Source organism: Phyllobates terribilis, unplaced genomic scaffold (assembly GCF_046119375.1).
Source record: "Phyllobates terribilis strain yellow unplaced genomic scaffold, ASM4611937v1 Scaffold_3__8_contigs__length_932513732, whole genome shotgun sequence".
NCBI classification, from domain to species: Eukaryota; Metazoa; Chordata; class Amphibia; order Anura; family Dendrobatidae; genus Phyllobates; species Phyllobates terribilis.
In genome coordinates, this window is record NW_027362763.1 from 144518294 (window position 1) to 144537651 (window position 19358).

Consider the following 19358-nt stretch of genomic DNA (forward strand, 5'->3'; position numbering starts at 1 on the left):
CCACTAGTTAACCCCTTCAGTAAACACGGTAAAAAAAAAAAAAAAAACGAAGCAAAAAACAATGCTTTATCATCATACTGCCAAAACAAAAAATAGAATAACACGCGATCAAAAAGACGAATATAAATTAAAATGGTAACGCTGAAAACATCATCTTGTCCTGCAGAAAACAAGCTGCCATACAGCTCCATCATCTGAAAAATCAAAAAGTTATAGCTCTCAGAATAAAGCGATGCAAAAAAATATTTTTTTCTTTAAAATAACTTTTATTGTGTAAAAGCGCCAAAACATAGAAAAACTATATAAATGTGGTACCGCTGTAAACGTACTGACCCAAAGAATAAAGCTAACTTATCAATTTTACCACACGCGGAGCAGATTAAAAAAATGTAAAAAAACACAATTCCTGAATTGTTGTTTTTTGTTTATTCTGCCTCCCAAAAATCAGAATAGAAAGCGATCAAAAAATGTCACGTGCCTGAAAATGGCACCAATAAAACGTCAACTCATCCCGCAAAAAACAAGCCATCACATGACTCTGTCGGCCAAAATATGGAAAAATTATAGCTCTCAAAATATGGCGATGCAAAAACTAGATTTTACAAAAAAATGCGTCTTTTAGTGTGTGACAGCTGTCAATCATAAAAACCCGATATGATTCTGGTATCTCTGTAGTCGCACCGACCCGAAGAATAAGGTCATCTAATCACTTAAACCGCACTAGGAACGGCGTAAAAAATAAACGCTAGGGCTGGGGTTGGGGTTAGGGTTGTGCTAGGGTTAGGGTTGTTTTTTTGTTTCAAAAGTAAAAAAAAGATGACGATATGGCGACTAGTGTTGAGCGCAAGTGCTTGTTATTTGAGTTTGCATCGGGTGCTTGGGTATGCATTGAGTATGGTGGGTGCTCGAGTGACATGCTCAAGTCTCCGCCCCATATGCTTCGCGGCCATAAAAACCTTGCGGGGATTGCCTGCCATGCACGAGCGATCCCCGCATGTTTTTTTTTGGGTGTCTAATAACCAAGAAACATGTGGGCGGGGACTCGAGCATGTCACTCGAGCACACGCGATACATGGTGCATACCTGAGTACCCGATGCAAACTCAAGTAGCGAGCACTTGCGCTCAAGACTAATGACAACTTATTCAATATGATGACCTAATGTTATCAAATTCTGTGTCGCACCTCTGGGTTCAAAATGTTCACTATACCCCTTGATAAAATCCTGAGGGGTGTAGTTTCCAAAATGCGGTCACTTGTGGGGGTTTCCACTATTTAGGCACATCAGGGGCTCTGCAAACGCGACATGGCGTCCGCTCTCGATTCCAGCCGATTTTGCGTTCAAAAAGTCACACAGTGCTCCTTCCCTTCTGAACTCTGCCGTGCACCCAAACACTGTATTTTCCCCACATATGAGGTATTGGCGTACTCAGGAGAAATTGCACAAAAGTTTTTGTGGCCCATTTTCTCCTCTTACCTTTGTGAAAATAAAAAAATTGGGGTTAAAACATCATTTTTGTGGAAAAAGTTTGATTTTTTTATTTTCATGGCTCCATGTTATATCCTTTTGTAAAGGACTTGGGGGTTTAAGGTGCTCACCACACATCTAGATAAGTTCCCTGAGGGGTCTAGTTTCCAAAATGGTGTCACTTGTGGGTGGTTTCCACTGTTAAGGCACATCAGTGGCTCCCCAAATGCAACATGCTAATTATTCAAGCAAATTTTACAATCAAAAAGTCAAATGGCGCTCCTTCCCTTCCGAACCCTGCTGAGTGCCCAAACAGTGGTTTTCCCCCATATATGGGGTATCTGCTTACTCAGGAGAAATTGCACAACAAACTGCATGGTGCAATTTCTCCTGTTTCCCTTATGAAAATGCAAAAGTGGTGGCTGAAAAACATTTTTGTGGGAAAAATGTGAAAATGTTATTTTTACAGCTCAATGTTATAAACTTCTGTGAAGCACCTGGGGGTTCAAGGTGCTCACCACACATCTGGATAAGTTCCCTAAGGGGTGTAGTTTCCAAAATGGTGTCACTTGTGGGGGGTTTCCACTGTTTAGGCACATCAGGGGCTCCCCAAATGCAACATGGCATCCGCTAATTATTCAAGCAAATTTTACATTCAAAAAGTCAAATAGCGCTCCTTCCCTTCCGAACCCTGCCGTGCGCCCAAACAGTGGTTTTCCCCCACATATGGGGTATCTGCATGCCCAGGGGAAATTGCACAAAAAATTTTGTGGTCCATTTTTTCCTCTTACCCCTGCAAAAATAAAAAAATTGGGTCTAAATTAACATTTTTGTGAAAAAAGTTAAATGTTAATTTTTTTCTTCCACATTCCAAAAATTCCAGTGAAGCACCTGAAGGGTTAATAAAGTTCTTGAATGTGGTTTTGAGCACCTTGAGGTGTGCAGTTTTTAGAATGGTGTCACTTTTGGGAATTTTCTGTCATAAAGACCCCTCAAAGTGACTTCAAATATGATGTGGTCCCTAAAAAAATTGTTTTGAAAATTTTGTTGGGAAAATGAGAAATCGCTGGTCAACTTTTAACACCCTTATAGCTCCACAATAGAAAAAAATTTTGGTTCCAAAATTGTACTGATGTAAAGCAGACATGTGGGAAATGTTATTTATTAACTATTTTGTGTGACATACTGTATCTCTCTGATTTAAGGGCATAAAAATTCAAATTTTTAAAATTGCAAAATTTTCAAAATTTTCGCCAAATTTCCATTTTTTTCACAAATAAACGCAAGTGATATCGAAGAAATTTTACCACAGTCATGAAGTACAATATGTCACGAAAAAACAGTCTCAGAATCAGGGGGATCCGTTGAAGCGTTCCAGAGTAATTACCTCAAAAAGTGACAGTAGTCAGAATTGTAAAAATTGGCCTGGTCATTAACGTGCAAACCACCTTGGGTTGTAAAGGGGTTAAGAACAGAGGTATGTGAACTTTTGATCATGGTCATTTGGATGTTTTTGGTTGTCATTGAGACTTAAAAAGAGAAAAACACAGTAGTTTGACAATAAATAGCTTCACCCAACCAATAACCATGAGTGGAGAAAAAGTTTTTTTGCTATCATTCATATTCTCTGAAACTAGGCAAAGAAAGGAGAAATTTTGCCGGGGTATCTAAACTTTTGAGAACAACTGTAAATGCTTTTTTAAAACCTTATTTTTACAGAAAAACGCTATGCAGGGCTGGTTAGACGGGGAATTTACTAATAAATAAGTGAATGCTGCTGGGTTGGAAGACCCTGTGAAGTGCAATTTCATAGGTCATATGCTGTGCCTGCACAATTTGCCTTGTGTGCAAGGTGACCTTTATCCTCCCGTCTATGTTCAGGTATGTTGTGCGCAGGTGCCAGCGAGTCACTGTGACTTTCGCTCCAGTTACCTCCAGCATGCGCAACACTAAGGTTCGCTCCCCACTTCCTCCCAGCATCATCATCGTTAGGAACCATATACATACAGGTCACTGTGTGGTGGTATTTCTCCCTTGTATGTAGTATTATTTGGTCACTATGTGGTGGTAATATGTGGTCTAGTCACTGTGTGGCGGTATTTGTCCCTGTATGTGGTATTATTTAGTTGCTATGTGGTGATATGTGGTCTGTTCTTGCTGTGGCAGTATTTGTCCCTGTATGTGGTATTATTCGGTCACTATTTGGAGATAATATGTGATCAGGTCATGGTGTGGCAGTATTTGTCCCTGTATGTAGAATTATTTGGTCACTATGTGGTGGTAATATGTGGTCTTGTCATGGTGTGATGGTATTTGTTCCTTGTATGTGGTATTATTCAGCCACTATGTGGTGGTAATATGTGGTCTGGTCATGGAGGAGTGGTATTTCTCCCTTTTATGTGGTATTATTATAACTTCTTTTAACTAAAAAAGCCCTTTAATGCAAACTACCGTAACTGTTCATTCCAGTTATGGTGTGCGCACAGTAGATGTGCAGGGGCCATCTGTGCTTTACAGTCGATGCTCCACTATAATGAGGATAATGGCTAACAGATATTTGCATATAGCTGTAGAGTGGGGTCCCTTAGGGTCAAGTCCCCCTGTGGGCCCCAGACACCTCACATACCAGTCCAACCCTGCTTGTGAATGTCGTAGATATGCTCCCTAATGCGAACCTTTATTTGGCGAATGGTACAGCTGATGTATTTTTAGTTGCAGTGGGAGCACTCCACCACATATACAACAAAATTTGATTGGCAGTTGATAAAAGTCTTAATAGGAAACTCGGTTTTATTCAAGGAGTCAAAGAAACGCTTACATTTTTTTTTGTATATGAACACATATTACAAGATTTGATGCCACATTTAAAGAATCCTATGGTTGATAACCACTTGTTTCTACTGTTAAGCTTCGAGTTTTTTACTTCACTCGGTGAAAGAATTTGTACCATGGAAGGTGCTGTCCTTGGGACAATACAGTAACCTTTTTTATAACTGCCGCTGATTTCTCATCTGTTTCTAACATAGAGAGATTCTGTATTCCAAAGATGAAGTAATAGGTGTAAGATGTCCATCCATGCATTCTTCTTTACTAAAGGGTTTAAACCTAGGGTTTTTATCATCAATGTTTTTTGCTCTAGTGAGCATCCACAGTTTATAACCCCTATCACTGAGTCTCCTATTGATTTTCATTGATTCATTTTCATATGATGTAGCCGCACTACAATTCCTTTTGGCTCTGGTAAGCTCACCTATTGGAATTGATTTAATAGTATGGCATGCATGGGGTGGTGACTGCTAGCATGCAGGATGGTGTTTCCCAATGGCTCTTTCCTAAGAGTTTCTGTAATGATTGGTTGACCATCAATACCTGTTAGTTTTAAATCCAAGAAATCAATGTTGGTTTTCTGTACATTGAAGGTGAATTTTAGATTGAATGGATTCAGATTCATATAATTAATGATTGATGGTATGGCAGATTCATCGAACACCAATATGAGAAGCAAGTCATCGATGAATTTGTCATACCAAAATATATAGTTCAGAAAAAGATTGGTGACATTAAAGATATAACACTCCTCCCATCATGGTTAGGTTGGCAACAGAAGGTGAGTACTTAACACTCATGGAAACGCTTACAGCTTGTATATAAAAGGTATCATTAAAGTTAAAGGGAACCTGTGACCAGAAATAACGCGTTAACCTGCAGATATGCCATTAATCTGCAGGTTAACAGCATTATTATGCTGCCTAGCGACTGCAAGCAGCCGAATGCAGGGTGGAGAAAACACATTTTATTCTCCCCGCCAACATTCAGTTTCAGTCATGACGTCGATGGCCGCGCCTGTTCAGTCACCGTTGTAACCGCAGCCCTGACTGACACTCCTTCTGCATTGAGGCTCAGCTGTCAGTCAGGGCTGGGGGCGCGGTTACAACCGCTGCTCTGTGGTGACTGAACCTGCGCCGCCCCCGCCCTCATGACTGATATCGAATGCTGGAGGGGAGAATAAAGTTCATTTTCTCCCCGCTTCAATCGGCTGTGTGAAGGTGCCAGGCAGCATAATAACACTGTTATCCTGCAGATTAACCACATATCTGCAGGTTAAAAGCGTTATTTCTGGTGACATGTACCCTTTAAAGAAATTGTTTTTCATAAAAAAACTCACAGTATCCTTAACCTCTTTCCGACGTGGTACGTAATAGTACGCACCACGTCGGCACTCCCTGTTCAGCGTGGGCTCCGGCACTGAGCCCGCACTGAACCGGGCACATGTCAGCTGATTATTACAGCTGACATGTGCCTGCAACAGCCGTGGGTGGAATCGCGATCCACCCGCGGTTGTTAACTAGTTAAATGCCGCTGTCAATCTCTGACAGCGGCATTTAACAGTGCCACGCCAGAAGCGCGTCACTTACCCCATCTATCAGTGACCCCGTCACATGATTGCGGGTCACCGATGCGTGGGCATGACAACCCGGGGTCTGCAGCAGACCCCTGTAGTTGTAATGTAAAGATTGCTATGAGCGCCACCTAGTGGTCGGCGCTCATAGCACTGGAGCATTTCTACTACATAGAGGCGATCTGCTCATCGCCTCTATGTCACAGAGGCGATCAGGTAATTGCTGCTTCTAGTCTCCTATGGAGATTATAGAAGCAAGAAAAAAGTGTAAAAAAATGTTTTTAAAAATATTAAAAAAATAAAAAAAATCTAAAAGTTTAAATCACCCCCCTTTTGCCCCATTCAAAATAAAATAATAAAAAATAAACTCCACATACATATATTTGGTATCGCCCGATCTATCAATATAAAAAAAGAATTAATCCAATTGGTAAATGGCGTAATGAGAAAAATATTCCAAACTCCAGAATTAAGATTTTTTGGTTGCCACAACATGGCAATAAAATGCAATAACGGGCAATCAAAACATTGGATCTATCCCAAAATAGTATCAATAAAAATGTCAGCCCAGCACACAAAAAATAAGCCCTCACCCGGCCCCAGATCACGAAAAATGGAGACGCTACGGGTCTCGGAAAATGCCGACTTTTTTTTTTTTTTTTAGCAGCAAACTTTGGAATTTTTTTTCTCCACTTAAATAAAAATAAGCCTATACTTGTTTGGTGTCTCCTTACTCACTCGAAATAACCTGGAGAATAGTAATGGCAGGTCAGTTTTAGCATTCAGCGAACGTGGTAAGAAAAAAAACAAAACAACTGTGGAATTGCATTTTTTTTGCAATTTCACCGCACTTGGAATTTTTTTCCCATTTACCAGTACACGGTATGGTAAAACCAGTGACGGCGTTTAAAAGTACAACTCGTCCCGCAAAAAATAAGCCCTCACACGGCCATATTGACCGAAAAATAAAAAAGTTCTGGCTCTGGAAAGAAGGGGAGCAAAAAAAGAAAACGCAAAAACGGAAAGTGCTCCGGTCATGAAGGGGTTAATGAATTCTTGAAGTATAGATGAATAATTGCTTTATTTGGCAAGATGGTAATTAAGTGTGTGAACAGTCACTGAATGAGGGATCAAGGTGTATAATGTCATGACATCACACAGCACACAAGTAAAATGTTTATGCCAGGTTATATCGTTTACTGATAGTAATACATCTTTCCTATCCTTTAAGAAACCTGGTATCCTTTGCACTAATGTTTGTAGGAGATGGTGAATCCATTGCCCTATTCTTTCTCCTAGAGAATCAATGCCCAATATTATGGAGTGGGGGTGGATGATAATACTTTGTGTATTTTAGGTAACACATGTGTAGCACCCTGAGGATTCGGCTGCTACAGGGGTATTACACCTCAAGCCAGAGGTGTGGTATTCCACTCCCGGGTAAGGATGGAGTGTGAAACTGAGCTAGTAGGCTGCATGCACTACATACATCCCATTTCCGGGGGACAGAACGACGGTACTCCCACCAGTTTATGTGCAGGTACGACAGCGTCTGTCCCTGGCTGGAGTGGGAGGGGGGTGGAACATCCCAGTAGTGTAGGGGCAGATAGGGGGAGTAGTCTGGGTAAAGATAGGAGCTCATTGGGTGCTGGTCACCTGAGCTCACACATAGAGGGAGTATATAAGGTGGGCACCATCTTAGAACAGAGTTCAGTCAGAGTTTAGCCTGAGGAGCAGAGCAGAGGAGCTCAGCCAGGAGGGCTGACAGGGAGCTGTGGCTCCGGCTGGGCCCAGCTCCAGAGCAGAGCCTGCAGAGGGAGAGAGGAGAAAAGAAGGACCCAGAGAGGAGACAAGAAGGGAACCCCAAGATCCCAGAATAAAGACAAAAGGGTGAAGGGTTGGCGGACAAGGGTACCGGATCCCAAGCTGGCAGAGGCCAAAACCAACCTTAGCCATGAACCGGAGGTCGTGGTCAGGATCTGCCACGACCCTCACCAAATCCACTAGAAAGGCACACCGAGCATAGGGTCAGGGAGCCCAGAGGAGGCTTGACCACCAAGAGACCCGAGGGAGCCGGCCAAAAGTGGATCCCTGGTGGGAACGGCCAGAGGAAGGGAGAGTCAGAAAGGAGCTCAGGACCACGCTCCGGAATTGCCTGGGGGTTGGCCGAGTCCAGGACCTGGTGAACGCAGCACGGCTCGGGTGGTCACTCAAGGCCAGAGTGACCAAGAGAACACCAGTAAGTAAAAACCCTGAACTGCATCTCCTGACTCTGAATCTTCTTTCTGCATCATCACAACCCCCATCATCTACACCTGCTGCCCTGAGGCCATACCCCTCCCGTTGGGGGTTATACCATCACTGCTGCACATATACCACCGGCCTCAGTGGACTGCTCTGCAGCGGCGGCTTCAAAGCCGCACTCAACGGGTGGCGTAGTCGACAATCAAGTTAACATCTGCTGCCTTAGACTGCCACTTAGTTTGACACCCTGGGCACGGACCGGGTCACCGCCACAAGGACTACTACCCCCATCGAGATCCGGCTCCGGGTATCCCCTACAGCACTGGCCCAGGGGGCGCGTCAACTTTTGGCGTAGTCGGCAGGATAACGTGCCCGCAACCACCGGGTACTGCGTGCCTGAAGAAAAGTTCACATTTACCTCAAAAAGAAGTCTCCCGCCGGTTCCGGAGGGTCCCCGCCATCGGACGCCATCTCGGATCGGTTCCCGCCGGTTGCCCGCCATCTGCAGCTTTTTCCCGCCATCCACAGAGTTTCCCGCCACTGGGAGGCGATTCCCGCCATCTTGGACAGTTTCCCGCCCTGGCAGAGCGGACGCCATTATGGGCGTGCCAGAGGGTGGTAAGAGACGACCTCCCATCGTGGGCCAGGACCAAGAGTGGCGCCAAAAACGAAGACCGCCCCCACCAGCAGAGACTGCAATGATTGAGATGTCCATCAGCGTGGGGGGTCTGCCCCTGGAACTGACAATCACCAAGTTGCCCCAGGACCGCCCTCAGTATGGGTGTATACAGAACAAAAGAGAGAAGATGGGTGCAGCCTGGAGGAGTCTGGAGGAGCCGTACCCGGAGATGGAGGGAGAGGCAGGCAGCACCGACCCAGTGGTCAGGAGCCTGTTGCAAGCGACAACCCCAGAAGGCCTGGTGGAGATCCTGGCGCAGCTCCCCAGAGATCGGGAGCATGCACGGACCGCACTGGAGGGCTTGGCTCAGAGGATGGCCCGAGTGCAGCGGGACGTACTGGCCGCATGGAGCAGAGAGATGGCCCAGCAGGCTGGAACCCGCCAGCGAAGCACGCCACCCACAACAAGGAGCATGTCCGCCTCTGAGGACGGTGCAGGAGGGACGACGGCCGGAAACGACGCTGCGGAGGGAGTTGAAGAAAAGGGAGCAGGTAATGGGGACGACAACATCCCGTGCCCGATGGTCGCAAGCCTGCCCCAACTCCCCGTCGCAGAGCCCGAGACCCCACTCACCACTCACGTTGCTGCATCGTCACCGCTCCAAGCTAGGCCTCAAGCGGCAGGAGCCGCGACCACGCCCCCTGTGACGTCACGCGCCTCAACCCTGAGCGCGGCCAAGCAGGAGACGCCACCGGCCTGGTCGCAAGGCCGAGTACCCCCGGGCGCCGCAGTACCAACAGCGCCCTCTACCTCCACTGAGCCACCGGCCTGGTCGCTGGGCCAGGTAACCCCGGGCGCCGCCGTCTTCACGGTGCCCTTTACATTCAGGGTGCCCCAAGCCTGGTCGCAAGGCCTGGTGAACCCGGGCGCCGCCACCACAACAGCGCCCTCAACGTCCACAGCGCCACACCTGGGTGAAGACCTATTTGCCCAGCACACATGCCCGAATGGGCAGCCCTTTGTGTGGCCACCGGAGTTCCACCATCCCCGACTTCGGAAAGAAAGACCTCTGGATGAGCCCCTGATCCCGGCTCCGGCGCCCGTCAAGATGACCCCGCTCTCGTTAGAGGAGGCGCAGTTTGAGTGGGACCCCGCAGGAGGAGACCTCTTCGGGTTCACTCAAGAAACCCGGGCGGCTGCAGCGGAGCGTGCAGAGTGCTGCCGCCAGCAGTTGGAAGCCTTTGACCGAGAACGGAGAGAGAGACGGGTCCGCGAGGAGCGGCTGCAAGTAAAGAGTGCAGAACAAAAGAGCCGGACCCGAAGGAACCCCCGTGCAGCCCACGGTCCCCGTGCCACCGGGACTGTAATCAAATTCCAACTGCAGCACGGTTGGGGCTTCATCAGAGATCATCACACCCCCGGCGACGTCTTCGTGACCAGAAGAGATGTCGAGTCCCACCTACCGGAGGGACACAGAGGTCATGACCTTTACCTGGGTGATGAGGTCACCTTCACCCGGCACCAATGTGCCAAAGGACCCTATGCCCTTCATGTACACCGACTGACAGAGAAAGAGCTGAGGTGTCAGGAGGAGCAAGAGGACCCGGACGGGTCTGAAGGGTACACGGAGGAAGGAGCTGGAGGACGTCGCCACTGATGTACAGTAGGAGCACTGTAAATAGTTACCCGTGAAGGTACAATAACTGTTACCATTATAGTCCCCGTTGGGACTAGTGAACTGTTCCAGTGTGTCCCATCTCCCCACAGGCTGAGGACTGTGAGCAGCCATCCCTATTTTCCCACTGGCCGAGGACTGAGAGCGGCCATATCCCTTGTATATAGTTGCACTTCCTAATGTGCCCCCTACCGGTTTTATAGGAAGCTGTGTTTTTCTTGAAGAGACTGTGGCACTTCCCTGGTCACAATTTGCACAAGTGGCCAGAGGTCAAAAATGTTTTATAGGAAAAGTTTTATTATGCTGAAAGAGTTAATATTATTATATGATGTGTCCGTAACATTTGATGCTGGTAACATTATAAGTAAGAAGTACCTCCCATAAAGGGATGATTGAAGGATAATGTTTATAATGTTTTATATGTTTACGATGTTTTGAAAAATTGTATGTTTTTGGATGTTTATTCTTTTACAGCCCGAGGACGTGCTGTGATTTACCAGGGGGGAATGTAGCACCCTGAGGATTCGGCTGCTACAGGGGTATTACACCTCAAGCCAGAGGTGTGGTATTCCACTCCCGGGTAAGGATGGAGTGTGGAACTGAGCTAGTAGGCTGCATGCACTACATACATCCCATTTCCGGGGGACAGAACGACGGTACTCCCACCAGTTTATGTGCAGGTACGACAGCGTCTGTCCCTGGCTGGAGTGGGAGGGGGGTGGAACATCCCAGTAGTGTAGGGGCAGATAGGGGGAGTAGTCTGGGTAAAGATAGGAGCTCATTGGGTGCTGGTCACCTGAGCTCACACATAGAGGGAGTATATAAGGTGGGCACCATCTTAGAACAGAGTTCAGTCAGAGTTTAGCCTGAGGAGCAGAGCAGAGGAGCTCAGCCAGGAGGGCTGACAGGGAGCTGTGGCTCCGGCTGGGCCCAGCTCCAGAGCAGAGCCTGCAGAGGGAGAGAGGAGAAAAGAAGGACCCAGAGAGGAGACAAGAAGGGAACCCCAAGATCCCAGAATAAAGACAAAAGGGTGAAGGGTTGGCGGACAAGGGTACCGGATCCCAAGCTGGCAGAGGCCAAAACCAACCTTAGCCAGGAACCAGAGGTCGTGGTCAGGATCTGCCACGACCCTCACCAAATCCACTAGAAAGGCACACCGAGCATAGGGTCAGGGAGCCCAGAGGAGGCTTGACCACCAAGAGACCCGAGGGAGCCGGCCAAAAGTGGATCCCTGGTGGGAACGGCCAGAGGAAGGGAGAGTCAGAAAGGACCACGCTCCGGAATTGCCTGGGGGTTGGCCGAGTCCAGGACCTGGTGAACGCAGCACGGCTCGGGTGGTCACTCAAGGCCAGAGTGACCAAGAGAACACCAGTAAGTAAAAACCCTGAACTGCATCTCCTGACTCTGAATCTTCTTTCTGCATCATCACAACCCCCATCATCTACACCTGCTGCCCAGAGGCCATACCCCTCCCGTTGGGGGTTATACCATCACTGCTGCACATATACCACCGGCCTCAGTGGACTGCTCTGCAGCGGCGGCTTCAAAGCCGCACTCAACGGGTGGCGTAGTCGACAATCAAGTTAACATCTGCTGCCTTAGACTGCCACTTAGTTTGACACCCTGGGCACGGACCGGGTCACCGCCACAAGGACTACTACCCCCATCGAGATCCGGCTCCGGGTATCCCCTACAGCACTGGCCCAGGGGGCGCGTCACATGCAAGATGGGGATGATTGGGTCTGAAACCTTAAAAAACTCTGCCTCATTTTAAGTTATGACACCCAGAGAGAGACCATCAATTTAAAGAGATTTTCCTTAGACAGTGGAGTTGGGTTACTGAACAAAGGACAATAAATATTTGAATTAGATAAAATGTCAGTGATCCATTCAATGTAATCAGTGATGTTCATTATCACAATTGAGCCGCCTTCATCATATTTTTTGATCGTGATGTCAGGATTATTTTTTAATTCCGATATTGCTTTATTCAGTGGGGTGGATAGATGGTGACGATGAACACCACTGGTGTGAACATTGGTGGAGAGTTCTTTAAGGTCATTTTGGTTTGGAATTTATCCATAGCCTCATTCCTAGTTTGAGTAGAATGATAATGAGTGCTGTGTATTTGAAAATGAAGATCAGATTTATTTTTTTTATTAAGTTCAGATCAGGAGTGTTTTTGATTTGAAGGTCACTAAGACATTGAATGGAGACCTGTTCTTTAAACATTTTGCTGTAGAAGACATGTAAAACATTTTTATTATTATTATTGACATTGTATTCAGCAAAATGTTGTTTAACCATGAGATTTCTAATAAATGTATTAATATCGCAGCTAGTACTAAATAAATCAAAATTCTTGGTCTGGGCAAAATTCAACCCTGTAGATAGAACTTCATGTTGTTCTTTAGTAATGATAGTAGAAGATACATTGACTAAATTCTTTATTTCTGATTCCTGAGAAAATATTTCATTGAGGATTTATGATTTTTTTGTGCTGTCTCCCTCCTCTTCATGTTTGTTTTTTCTTTGTGCCGTTGGAAGTTTTTTTCGGTCTTTTGTAATATGAGTTATTGGAAACTGTAATCTCTCTTAATCAGACTCCTCAGTGGTTCCCATAGAAGTGTCTAATTCAGATGAGCTAAAGGAAACTCCCTGATTATTATTCCCAGATTTAGTGGGTCGTTTCCTTAAAATGGATTAGGGGAATTTATGTATACGTTCCCACCGCCCCCATTCTTACACCTGGTCATTAACGTAATCAAACTTGTTTCTTTTCAGTTTTAGTTTTTATATTTCTATAATTTTATCTTACAGATTGGAGATCCTATTATTATACTCTAAGATAAAATTATCGAAATCCATATTATTAATGAGGGTTTTAACCTCCTGTTTGATCTTATCAATGTCTTGTTGTGGCGCCCTGCTGCACATTAGTGCCACAGATCCTAGAGGGGTGCAGGGATGGATTCCTCCACAAGAGGCCCTCATAGCATACACACACCTCCACTTCCACCTCAGACCACCAGAGGGAGCCCGTTAGGGATATAAAAAGAGAAAGTGGAGCTAGGCAGTCAGTTCCTCTGGAGAGTTCAGCAAGTACAGGTCAGAATACAGAGTCGAGCTCAGTCTTGAGAACAGAGTCCCTGCTCAGAGCCAGAGAGGGACAGAGTTCTCAGTTCAGTTCCTCTAGTGAGAAAGCCTAGAGTGAAGCTCAAGTTAGTGAGCCCAAGGGGTGCCGACGCCATAAGAGCGGTGAAGCGCGGCAAGCTGCCGCTAGTGTGAATAACCTAGTGAGGGCCTCGAGCGAGGCCGAAGGTTAGAGGAGTGAGTAGCATTGGGGGCAGAGGAGCTGTACAAGCTCACCCCAGAAAACATTTACCGGACACCGGGTCCGCGTCTGCAGGGCCGTATATCCCCCTGTAGAGACAACCGGAGACCCCTGGAAGACTTCAGGTCCCAGGATCACCCAAGAGCTGATACGTACCAGAGCCAGGAGTCACGGAGGCCCCGCAAGCTGGGAGTGTGTACTCCAAGAGAAGGCCCTACCACAAAGTCAGCCGGTGCAGGACAGAGACAAAGTTAGGCCTAGCTCCAGGCAGGTCAGAAACTTACTACACCAAGGCAAGAAACAGGAGGCCCTATACCCGCTCACTGGGGAGAATCCTGATATGCACCCTTCACCCTACAGTACTCCGGAATGTGCCTGAACTTCCATCAGTAAAAGGTACTGAAGTGAACTGTGTGTTTGCCTATGCTTCTTCAGACCCGGCTGGGTTCCCCCTGTCTTGCATCCCTACATCCATGCTGCCCTGAGGCCTAGCTCCACCTGTGGGGAGCTATACCACTCAAGCTGCCTTAACACCGGCCTCAGTAGGCTGCCGCAGCGCTGGTGATCCTCACCAGACACCACTGGTGGCGTCACGAACTTTCACGTAATTATCCACCCTTTTAAAGAGAGGCCCAGGGTACGGGCCCAGGAGCTGACTACCGCGACATCCCCAACACCAGGCAACAAGGCCCGGGCGCCAAGTCGTCCCCATCCCCTGGGCGCGTCATCTCTTTCCTGGCATCACGAACAGGATTTCCGTGCCTGCGGCAATGGCGGAGTGTTGTGCCCGTTGCCACCGGGTACTGTGCGCCTTTAATCAAAAACTGTGTATTAAACTGTGGCGAAGATTGCCGCCATTGTTGGGCCGCCGAGTGGGAAGAAGGGTGTAACCGCGGGAAACTGAGCGGCGTACCTGCAAAAGCGCGCGAAGCCACGGACACGCCCCATGCCTCGACGTCAAACCAGGAAGCGCCAGGTCCTGGAAGGAGCATCGCTAAATGCTCTGACGTAGGACGAAAGCGATGCAAGGTCCTGAAGGAGACCGTCACCTGCGGAGCTGCAGCCTACCGAAAGAAAAGAAGGTAGGCCATGGTTCGCTAGGGGGGCGCCAGAATGACCGAAGAGCAGCACAACGCCGGAGTACCAGTTAGCCGCCCTAATGCTCAACCCGCGGCCAACGCCGAGCAGGCCGAAGCGGCCGCTCCACCAGCAGGGCCTGTAACCCCTGTCATACCCATGGCCCTACCGTATATCCCTGGAGCGAAGTGGCTCCCCCAGTACAGCGGCAAACCAGATACCCTGTCTGGATTTAAACGGAAAATATGCGGTATACTGGACATGTACTCTATGACAGGCAAGCAAAGAGCCGCTGTTGTATTGGGACAATTGACTGGTGCTGCGGAGCGAGAAGTAGAAACCTGGTCGGCCGCAGATCAAGAGTCAGTGTCCGCAATCTTTAAAAAGTTACAGACTGTCTTTGAGAATCGTACTGAGACAGATCTCCGGATGAGGTTCTACAACTGCTCCCAGCAACCGGAGGACAGTGTTCGGGACTATGCCTGGCGTTTACAAGGGGCCTTGCGAGCTCTGAAACAGGTTAGTCCAACCAGCATCAATGATGAAAATAGAATGCTGAAGGAACAGTTTATCCGGGGACTGAGGTCCCAAGAGAAGAGCAGGACTGTGCGTTGGTGGTCCCTGGATCATCCAGATGCCACCTTTGACACCCTTAAGGACATGGCTATAAAAGGACTGCAGCCCCTGGAAACAACTGCTATCCAATGTTACCAGGGTGGGGCCACCCCAGTACCTGCAGCGTCCACCTTTTTCCCTGTGGCTGCTGAAGCCAAGGTGCAAGCAACGTCCCCTAGTGAGCTGGACAGCCTACTCTCTGTAGTGCATCAGTTGAGCAAAACCCTGACCACTGTACTGAGTGCCCTGCAGCTGCGGACAGAGCCCGAGGAGCAAGGAAGGATCCTGCTAGCCGACAGCCCTGAGGATGTCCCCTGGATGAGAAGGAGGAAGAGGACAACGCCACCCCCTGGGAGGATCAGCGACCAACGCCGTCCACCGAGGGACCCTGTCTGCCATCGCTGCCACAAGACAGGTCACGCTGTCCAGAGCTGTCCTTTAAACGAGCAGACCCTGGGTCGGAGGGCCAACACCCAGGAATAGACTCAGCAGGCCCCTCAGACTGGCACAGCAGGTACGTGGGAGGAAGACCTTTCATTTCCATAATCCTGGATGGCATTGCGAAACCTGCCCTGCTGGACACTGGATCTCAGGTAACAATTATGCCTGATGTCCTTTACAAGAGGTACTGGTCCATGGACAGTCTCCCAACCCCGAACCCAAATTTTTCAGTATATGCCTCTAACGGCCTCCCTCTTAACCTAGTCGGGGTTAAGGATGTGACGGTAAAGGTGGGGAGAGTGGAGCTGAAGGACCAGGGACTCATTGCAGTAGAGACTGTCTCTGATGACTCAGGACTGAATATGGTACTAGGCACTAACATTGTTGGTAAATGTTTGGAGGAAGTGGTGTTTTTGCTCAAACAGCTCGCTAACGCCGCCAGACTGGGGCAGAGAAGAGCGATCCAGAAGGAGTTCTGAGCCCTGATGTACCAGCAGCAAGTAAAGCTATCCGGTGGTGAGATTGGTAATGTGCGGGTAACAGACCCCATACCCATTGTGATTCCCCCAATGAGTGAAATGCTTATCTGGTGTAGAGCAGCAATAGGTCTTAAAGGACAGAGCTACCAGGCGGTAGTAGAACCCCTTAGCTCAGAGCATAGACCTACGCTCTTAACTGCCAGAGGGGTAGTGGATGTACGCAATGGGAGGGTGCCCGTCTGTCTTCTCAACTATGGGGAAGATGAGGTCAGATTACCACACTATGCCACTGTTGCCAAGTTACACGCTGTAAATAACAACTCCATTCACACGGCGGAGTCCTTGACCTCCCCAGACCAGGTGGAGGATAATGACCCGGCAACTCAGGTGGAGGATTGGTGTCAGCAGATCCTTGTTGGGACAGACACCACTCCTGCCCACCAGAAAAAGGGGGTGTACACAGGGTGGTTCAGGAATACGCGCAGGTATTCAGCAAGCACCCACTTGACTTTGGGAGGATTAAGGGGGTACAACATCACATCACCAGAGGCAATCATCCACCCATCAAAGAACGTTACAGGCCTATACCACCAGCACACTACCAGAAAGCCAAGGAGATGTTGCACGACATGAAGAAGGCAGGGGTAGTAAGGGATAGTTGTAGTCCCTGGCCAGCTCCCCTAGTGCTAGTCAGCAAAAAGGATGGAAGCATAAGAATGTGTGTAGATTACAGACAAGTAAATCACATTACACATAAAGATGCATACCCTTTACCACGTATTGAGGAGTCCCTGGCTGCCTTAAAGTCTGCAAATTACTTTTCCACCCTTGACCTCACTAGTGGGTACTGGCAAGTAGCTGTGGCTGAGGAGGATTGGGAGAATACGGCTTTCACCACCCCGATGGGACTCTGCGAGTTCAATAGTATGCCGTTTGGACTCTGCAACGCCCCTGGAACGTTCCAGAGATTGATGGAGTGCTGCCTGGGACACCGCAACTTCGAGACTGTGTTACTATACCTGGATGACGTGGTAGTGTACTCCAAGACTTATGAGGACCACTTGAAGCACCTGGCAGAGTTATTTGAGTCACTGTCCCGGTATGGGATGAAGCTGAAGCCCTCAAAATGACACCTGCTCAAGAGAAAGGTACAGTACCTAGGGCACATTGTCAGCCCAGAAGGGGTAGCACCAGACCCGGAGAAGGTCACTGCCATCCAGAAATGGCCGGAGCCGAAGAACCTCAAGGAGGTGCGTCAGTTCCTGGGACTGATAGGATTCTACCGGAGGTTTGTAAAAGACTACACTAAGAAAGCAGCGCCTCTGCAAGACCTCCTGGTAGGACAGTCCCCCAAAGGCAGAAATCCCCCGTTCCACTGGGGTAAGGAGCAAGCTCAGTCATTTCAGGAGATGAAGGAGATCCTGACAGGTGACGAGATCCTAGCCTACCCTGACTACAGTCAACCGCTCTTGCTGTATACTGATGCCAGCAATGAAGGACTGGGAGCTGTTCTAAGTCAGAAGCAGAATGGCCAAGAGAAAGTGATAGCCTATGCAAGCAGGAAGCTCCGCCCGACTGAGAGGAACCCAGAGAACTATAGCAACTTTAAGTTAGAGTTCCTGGCCTTGGTCTGGGCCATCACTGAAAGGTTCAAGCACTACCTAGCCTCCAGCAAGTTCACTGCCTACACTGACAATAACCCCTTGACCCATCTTGAAACAGCCAAGCTAGGAGCCATGGAGCAGCGATGGATGGCTTGGCTGTCAAACTACCAATTCTCAATTAAATACCAGGCGGGCCGCAAGAACACCAATGCCGATGCCCTGTCCAGGATGCCTCACCAGTCAGACACAGAAGAAGAAGTGGTGACCTGGAGGAGATTGAACTACCGGCCTTTCACCGGAATGGGATGATCCACGAGCAACGAGCCTCCAGGAGGCAGCGTGGTAAGACGTTAAACCCTTTGCCTCACCACAGCTGGAAAGAGACCCAGGACAGTGACCCGGTTGTCAGCCGTATCAAGGAGCTGATGACCCAAGAAGGTTCCTCCCTGGAGAAGGATGCGTCTCTGCAAGCAAAGCAGCTGTGAAATGAGAGAAGCCGGCTGTTTATCTACCATGAGAAGCTGAGCCGGAGGTACGTCAATCCAAAAACCCATGAGATGGTATGGTAGATAGTGGTCCCCAAGACAGACATCCAAATGGTGTTGGAGGCCTACCTCGATCAGGCGGGGCACTTTGGCTGGAAGAAGCTAGAGACCCTGCTGAAGTGTCGATTCTACTGGGTAGGAATGCGCAGCTCAATTGAGCGGTGGTGCCGGGACTGTGGACCCTGTGGCTTCAGAAGAAAAGACTACAGCAGCCAGAAGGCACCCCTGCAACCTATCAAGACGACTCGACCCCTGGAGATCGTGGCCCTGGACCATGTCAAGCTGTCACCCAGCAGGTCAGGGTACTCCTATGCCCTGACCATGGTGGATCACAACTCCAGTTCCTGGTGGTCGCCCCCATCAAAGACCTGACAGCAGAGACAGCAGCAAAAACGTTCCAGGCATGTTTCTGCAGACCCCATGGATACCCTGAGCAGGTGCTGACTGACTAAGGCCCGACATTTGAGGCTGAGTTGTTCAAAGAGTTCTGCCATTTGTACGCGTGTAAAAAGATCAGAACTACACTGTACCACCCCCAAACAAACGGTCTCTGTGAAAAGATGAATAACATCATCATCGACCTGCTGAAGACCATACCACTAGAAGAGAGAAATCAGTGGCCAGACCTACTACCTGACCTGGTAGATCTGTACAATCACATACCTGTAAGTTCCACCAATTGCACTCCAGCATATCTCATGTGAGCAAGACCAGGAAAGTTGCCCATGGACCTGGAGCTAGGTGTTGTAGAACCAGAAGCAGATGTGACCACTGAGGACTGGGACATGACCAGACAGGAGCAGTACAGAAGAGTACAAGCCTGTGTCGAAGACAGTCTCACTCGGGTGAGGGACAAGCA